The 7,598-nt window shown below is 52.9% G+C and overlaps 1 long non-coding RNA gene across 1 annotated transcript; it reads left to right on the forward strand.

Moving 5' to 3' along the window:
* The first annotated feature begins 450 nt into the window (after positions 1–450).
* On the forward strand, positions 451–1,769 carry LOC117438837 (uncharacterized). The gene is made up of 3 exons (XR_004551049.1): positions 451–490; positions 1,302–1,449; positions 1,662–1,769. It is a non-coding gene; the product is annotated as an uncharacterized lncRNA (long non-coding RNA).
* The last annotated feature ends 5,829 nt before the right edge of the window (positions 1,770–7,598 follow it).

Below are 7,598 nucleotides of genomic sequence, written 5' to 3' on the forward strand. Positions count from 1 at the left end.
TTGCGCGTTTCGCTTGAGGCGGTGTGGTTGAGCGGAGCATGCGCAGGTGTCCGTCCGAGCTGAAGCGGTCGGTATGGCTGCCAGTGCCAAGTCGTTCTGTCCGATGCAGGCTATGGGGAGCAGGAGCTGGACGCGAACTCTGCTCTCATGGAAGTCGACAAAGGTGAGGCCGAGCGGCCATGGCAGTGCCTGCCTTGTAATGTTGCCGTTATGGTCCTCGGCTCCACCGCCTGAGGGGCGGTGTTGTCGCGGCCCGCGGTCCTCGGCTGACGGGAGCTCGCTTTTTTACCGCCAGCGGGGGGTGGAGAGGCATGGCAGGGAAGCAGGTGTAGTGTCCTCAGTGGTTGTTGGTGTCTCGTTTAGGTCTCAGGTATGGGAAGCTCGGAGAGCAGTGCGAAGCCGTCGTTCGTTTTCCAGGCTCTTCCAGAAATACCCGTTCCCCATTTCATTATTCAGCTTTCCTAAAGTTGGCTGATGTGTTCTGAGTCGGGTAAGTAGCCTCAGTCAGTTATCCATAGCAGTGTAGTGTGTCTGGAGTGGTGCTGCACAGCAGCTTGGGCACATGTGAGGTTTTTTTACGTTTGTGATTATACTGCTACACTGAGCACAAGCTGTGCTTATGCTTTTCTGGACATGGTTTTTTATCAGATTTGTTTCCCTAAGTGTGCCCAAAACAGGTATCTGGTATCAGAAAGGGGCTACAAGGAGAGGGGTCTGCATCAGGGACTGCAGCCACAGGACAAGGGGTGTTGGGTTCAGACTGAAACAGGGCAAGTTTAGGTTAGATCTAAGGCAGAAGCTGTTCCCTGTGAGGGTGCTGAGGCGCTGGCACAGGGTGCCCAGAGAAGCATCTGCCAGGGTACCCAGAGAAGCACTGCCCCATCCCTGGCAGTGCTCAAGGCCAGGGGACACGGGGGCTTGGAGCAACCTGCTCCAGTGGAAGGGATTCCTGCCCATGGCAGGGGTTGGAGCTGGATGAGCTTAAGGTCCCTTCCAGCCTAGCCCATTCTATGATTATTATTTGCTTATGCTCTCCTCATTGGGTCACTGAGTGAATTCCCTGAAACTGGGCCTGAATCTGACCTACCATACTAGAAGACAAACACCATAGTGTGGCTATAGTCTCTTTGTTGTTCTCTTAGTCAAAATATGTCTCTAAAGTACAGATCTTTTCTTGCTTTAATTTACTCTTGGGAGGTTGTTTTGGTTTTTATGATACTTTCATCTTGAAAGTGCTTGAATATTTAATATAGAACAACCTGATAAAGGAATGTGTGTGGAAATGTGTGGCCTCCTAACAGAAACAACTTCCTGAGGCTCTGTGTGCTGAAAGTTACTCAGCAGAGTGAGAAGCACTTAAGAGAAGATCCTAAATGTGGATGAGTTCGTCAAAAGAGTCTTCTCCGTCATTCACAGCAATGATCCAGTTGCTCGGGCCATTACCCTTCGGTATGTAATGACATTAATGAACCTGGACTTGATGATCTTACCTGGTTGGTTCTATGATTCTGTTTGTGCTCATCCACATCTATTACAGAAAGAAACATATTTTTCTATCAAAATAGGCTTTTAACCAGCCTTTCTCTGTTTCTGTTTGTTTTTATCTGGCATTTCTTCATGATCACTGTTCTTCCTGATTTTGCTGTCATCTCTTCCTGTAGGATGTTGGGCAGCATGGCGTCTGTCATTCCAGAAAGGAAGAATGCACATCACAGTATTCGTCAAAGTTGGATTCCCATGATAATGTGGAAGTTGAAGCTGCAATATTTGTGCTGCCAATTTTTCTGCACAATCAAAGTAAGATGTTATTTTTGTTTCAGTTTTTCGTATCACAGAGAATGGAAACCCCGTTAGCACTGGCATTCACAAACCTTTTGGTAGTGCCAACCATGTAATTTTTATCAAAATGTTTGCTTGTATGGAACATTATGAAGAAATCTGAGCACAGATTTAACAGATACTTTTTTTTCTAAAATGGTAGTGGAAAGCTCATAAATATGAGAATGCAAAACGGAGCAGCAGCTTTAATCTAGGAGTATTTTACATAAATCCTGTTCTGGAACGAAACGTAGCGCTGCTTGTCACTTTGACATGTCTTGGAAGCCCGCATTTGATCATGTGCAGGGTTTCTGAAAGAATGGGATCTTGGCAAGCTCTCTCTTGTGAAAGCTTTTATTGCTAAAGCACAGTGTTTGGTAGTTCAAAAATGGTTATTTTTCAGTGATTTCCCTCTTGTATTTATCTCACCTGATACTTGTCTTTTCTCTACAGGATTTTGCTGCTGGCATATGTAATAAAATCAGCGAGATGATACAAGGTACATGTGTTACATTGAGTGATAAAAGGGAAAACCTAATTTCTGTGAGAGTTCCTTATTATCCTTATATAAATATTAAATGCTGTAGCCCTCATTCTCAAATATTTCCTGGTTTTAAGTTAAATTAGCTAACCATTAATCTAGTGCCTGGCTTGTACCTCCTCTTTAAATCTTAAGTTCTCAAAACACCTGTTTGGTAAAGAGTGAAAGCTCATCTATAGCATGATGAATAAACTTGCATAGCCTATAACAGGTTGCTTCAGGTGAGTTAATCACAGAATCATTGAATGGTGTGGGTTGGAAAGGACCTTAAAGCTCCTCCGGCTCCAACCCGGGACCGGGCAGGGACCCCTTCCCTGGAGCAGCTGCTCCAAGCCCCTATGTCCAAACTGGCCTTGAGCACTGCCAGGGATGGGGCAGCCACAGCTTCTCTGGGCACCTGTGCCAGCGCCTCAGCACCCTCCCAGGGAACAGCTTCTGCCTTAGATCTAACCTGAACTTCACCTGTTTATGTTTAAACCCATCACCCCTTGACCTGTTGCTGCAGTCCCTGAGAAATCCTTGTAGCTCCCTTCAGACACTGGAAGCTGCTCTGAGGTCTCCATGTGGCTTTTCCTCCGAGGCTGAAGAGCCCCAGTGTTTCAGCCTGTCATTATGGGAAGTGCTGCAGGCTGTGCTCATCCCGTGGCCTCCTCTGCACTTGCTCCCAACAGCTCCATGTCCTCTTTACGTTGAGGACACCAGATGTGTGTCTTACCTACAATGAAGCAATCTTCTCCAAGAGCTGTGGAAGTGCTTGGTACTGCAGTCAGCAGTGGTAGCAATGCAGACATACCTGTGCCTCAGTACTGCTGAAAGCCAGTACAAAGGACTAACACTACCTGTTTCTCTTCCCTGTTGCAGGTTTGGCCACACCTGTGGACTTATTGAAGTTGATCCCTATTCTACAGCACATGCATCATGATGCTAGCCTAGCCTCCAGCTCCCGGCAGCTGCTCCAGCAGCTGGTAACATCATATCTCCACCAAGATGGTCATGTTACTCTGCACACCTTTACTCTGCTTGCTGCTTCTTCTTTGGTTGACATTCCTAAGCAGGTAATTCTTCCTAATTATGTCTTTCAACTTAAAGCACATTTAAAAGACCTCAGATTCTAGCTGATGCTGAAAAATAAATGCACAGATATGCTGGGATGGTTGCTTCTATGTGCTATAGAGAAAGAAAACCCTGAAAACTGCTGCTGCTATCATGTTTTTTGCCCTCTCTGGTCCTATTTCCAGATAACCCAGTCAAACACAGGAACCCTTCTCTACAGGTCTTTCTTTAAACAATTGAGGTTGAAATCAAGCAGGACTTAACATCAACCCTGGCCTGCTCTGAAAATATGTCAGCTTTACCTGTAGAAACCCAGGCCTCACCTCTCACTACTGTGCATCCTTCAGGTCCGGGTGCGTGTGTTTTGCCTTCTTACATGCAAGTGAAGGCATATTTTAATAGCAGGGAATGGTTTGAAAATATTTCTTGAAGAACTCTGAGGAGGTTGAATCTGTTGCTAGGGTGCCCTCTTCCCGCCATTAGGGTTAGGGTGCCCTCAGTCTGACATTATGGCTGGGGTGCCCCCTGCCCGACATTAGGGTTAGGGTACCCACTTTCCGCCATTAGGCTTATTGTCCCCCTTTCCGACATTAGGGTTAGGGCCCCCCCCCCCCTTCCCGGCATTAGGGCTAGGGTGCCCTCTTCCCGCCATTAGGGTTAGGGTGCCCTCAGTCTGACATTATGGCTGGGGTGCCCCCTGCCCGACATTAGGGTTAGGGTACCCACTTTCCGCCATTAGGCTTATTGTCCCCCCTTTCCGACATTAGGGTTAGGGCCCCCCCCCCCCCCTATCTCCGACATTAGGGCTAGGGGTGCCCTCTTCCCGCCATTAGGGTTAGGGTGCCCTCAGTCTGACATTATGGCTGGGGTGCCCCCTGCCCGACATTAGGGTTAGGGTACCCACTTTCCGCCATTAGGCTTATTGTCCCCCCTTTCCGACATTAGGGTTAGGGCCCCCCCCCCCTATCTCCGACATTAGGGCTAGGGGTGCCTCTTCCCGCCATTAGGGTTAGGGTGCCCTCAGTCTGACATTATGGCTGGGGTGCCCCCTGCCCGACATTAGGGTTAGGGTACCCACTTTCCGCCATTAGGCTTATTGGCCCCCTTTCCGACATTAGGGTTAGGGCCCCCCCCCCCCTATCTCCGACATTAGGGCTAGGGGTGCCCTCTTCCCGCCATTAGGGTTAGGGTGCCCTCAGTCTGACATTATGGCTGGGGTGCCCCCTGCCCGACATTAGGGTTAGGGTACCCACTTTCCGCCATTAGGCTTATTGTCCCCCCTTTCCGACATTAGGGTTAGGGCCCCCCCCCCCCTCCCGGCATTAGGGCTAGGGTGCCCTCTTCCCGCCATTAGGGTTAGGGTGCCCTCAGTCTGACATTATGGCTGGGGTGCCCCCTGCCCGACATTAGGGTTAGGGTACCCACTTTCCGCCATTAGGCTTATTGTCCCCCCTTTCCGACATTAGGGTTAGGGCCCCCCCCCCCCCCATCTCCGACATTAGGGCTAGGGGTGCCCTCTTCCCGCCATTAGGGTTAGGGTGCCCTCAGTCTGACATTATGGCTGGGGTGCCCCCTGCCCGACATTAGGGTTAGGGTACCCACTTTCCGCCATTAGGCTTATTGTCCCCCTTTCCGAAATTAGGGTTAGGGCCCCCCCCCCCCTATCTCCGACATTAGGGCTAGGGGTGCCCTCTTCCCGCCATTAGGGTTAGGGTGCCCTCAGTCTGACATTATGGCTGGGGTGCCCCCTGCCCGACATTAGGGTTAGGGTACCCACTTTCCGCCATTAGGGTTATTGTCCCCCCTTTCCGACATTAGGGTTAGGGCCCCCCCCCCCCTATCTCCGACATTAGGGCTAGGGGTGCCCTCTTCCCGCCATTAGGGTTAGGGTGCCCTCAGTCTGACATTATGGCTGGGGTGCCCCCTGCCCGACATTAGGGTTAGGGTACCCACTTTCCGCCATTAGGCTTATTGTCCCCCCTTTCCGACATTAGGGTTAGGGCCCCCCCCCCCCTTCCGGCATTAGGGCTAGGGTGCCCTCTTCCCGCCATTAGGGTTAGGGTGCCCTCAGTCTGACATTATGGCTGGGGTGCCCCCTGCCCGACATTAGGGTTAGGGTACCCACTTTCCGCCATTAGGCTTATTGTCCCCCCTTTCCGACATTAGGGTTAGGGCCCCCCCCCCCTATCTCCGACATTAGGGCTAGGGGTGCCCTCTTCCCGCCATTAGGGTTAGGGTGCCCTCAGTCTGACATTATGGCTGGGGTGCCCCCTGCCCGACATTAGGGTTAGGGTACCCACTTTCCGCCATTAGGGTTATTGTCCCCCCTTTCCGACATTAGGGTTAGGGCCCCCCCCCCCCTATCTCCGACATTAGGGCTAGGGGTGCCCTCTTCCCGCCATTAGGGTTAGGGTGCCCTCAGTCTGACATTATGGCTGGGGTGCCCCCTGCCCGACATTAGGGTTAGGGTACCCACTTTCCGCCATTAGGCTTATTGTCCCCCCTTTCCGACATTAGGGTTAGGGCCCCCCCCCCCCTATCTCCGACATTAGGGCTAGGGGTGCCCTCTTCCCGCCATTAGGGTTAGGGTGCCCTCAGTCTGACATTATGGCTGGGGTGCCCCCTGCCCGACATTAGGGTTAGGGTACCCACTTTCCGCCATTAGGCTTATTGTCCCCCCTTCCGACATTAGGGTTAGGGCCCCCCCCCCCCTTCCCGGCATTAGGGCTAGGGTGCCCTCTTCCCGCCATTAGGGTTAGGGTGCCCTCAGTCTGACATTATGGCTGGGGTGCCCCCTGCCCGACATTAGGGTTAGGGTACCCACTTTCCGCCATTAGGCTTATTGTCCCCCTTTCCGACATTAGGGTTAGGGCCCCCCCCCCCCCATCTCCGACATTAGGGCTAGGGGTGCCCTCTTCCCGCCATTAGGGTTAGGGTGCCCTCAGTCTGACATTATGGCTGGGGTGCCCCCTGCCCGACATTAGGGTTAGGGTACCCACTTTCCGCCATTAGGGTTATTGTCCCCCCTTTCCGACATTAGGGTTAGGGCCCCCCCCCCCCCTATCTCCGACATTAGGGCTAGGGGTGCCCTCTTCCCGCCATTAGGGTTAGGGTGCCCTCAGTCTGACATTATGGCTGGGGTGCCCCCTGCCCGACATTAGGGTTAGGGTACCCACTTTCCGCCATTAGGCTTATTGTCCCCCCTCCGACATTAGGGTTAGGGCCCCCCCCCCTTCCGGCATTAGGGCTAGGGTGCCCTCTTCCCGCCATTAGGGTTAGGGTGCCCTCAGTCTGACATTATGGCTGGGGTGCCCCCTGCCCGACATTAGGGTTAGGGTACCCACTTTCCGCCATTAGGCTTATTGTCCCCCCTTTCCGACATTAGGGTTAGGGCCCCCCCCCCCCCAATCACCGACATTAGGGCTAGGGGTGCCCGCTTCCCGCCATTAGGGTTAGGGTGCCCTCAGTCTGACATTATGGCTGGGGTGCCCCCTGCCCGACATTAGGGTTAGGGTACCCACTTTCCGCCATTAGGCTTATTGTCCCCCCTTTCCGACATTAGGGTTAGGGCCCCCCCCCCCTATCTCCGACATTAGGGCTAGGGGTGCCCTCTTCCCGCCATTAGGGTTAGGGTGCCCTCAGTCTGACATTATGGCTGGGGTGCCCCCTGCCCGACATTAGGGTTAGGGTACCCACTTTCCGCCATTAGGCTTATTGTCCCCCCTTTCCGACATTAGGGTTAGGGGCCCCCCCCCCCTATCTCCGACATTAGGGCTAGGGGTGCCCTCTTCCCGCCATTAGGGTTAGGGTGCCCTCAGTCTGACATTATGGCTGGGGTGCCCCCTGCCCGACATTAGGGTTAGGGTACCCACTTTCCGCCATTAGGCTTATTGTCCCCCCTTTCCGCCATTAGGGTTAGGGCCCCCCCCCCCCTATCTCCGGCATTAGGGCTAGGGTGCCCTCTTCCCGCCATTAGGGTTAGGGTGCCCTCAGTCTGACATTATGGCTGGGGTGCCCCCTGCCCGACATTAGGGTTAGGGTACCCACTTTCCGCCATTAGGCTTATTGTCCCCCCTTTCCGACATTAGGGTTAGGGCCCCCCCCCCCCAATCTCCGACATTAGGGCTAGGGGTGCCCTCTTCCCGCCATTAGGGTTAGGGTGCCCTCAGTCTGACATTATGGCTGG

This window comes from Melopsittacus undulatus, unplaced genomic scaffold (assembly GCF_012275295.1).
Source record: "Melopsittacus undulatus isolate bMelUnd1 unplaced genomic scaffold, bMelUnd1.mat.Z mat_scaffold_693_arrow_ctg1, whole genome shotgun sequence".
In the NCBI taxonomy this organism is placed as follows: Eukaryota; Metazoa; Chordata; class Aves; order Psittaciformes; family Psittaculidae; genus Melopsittacus; species Melopsittacus undulatus.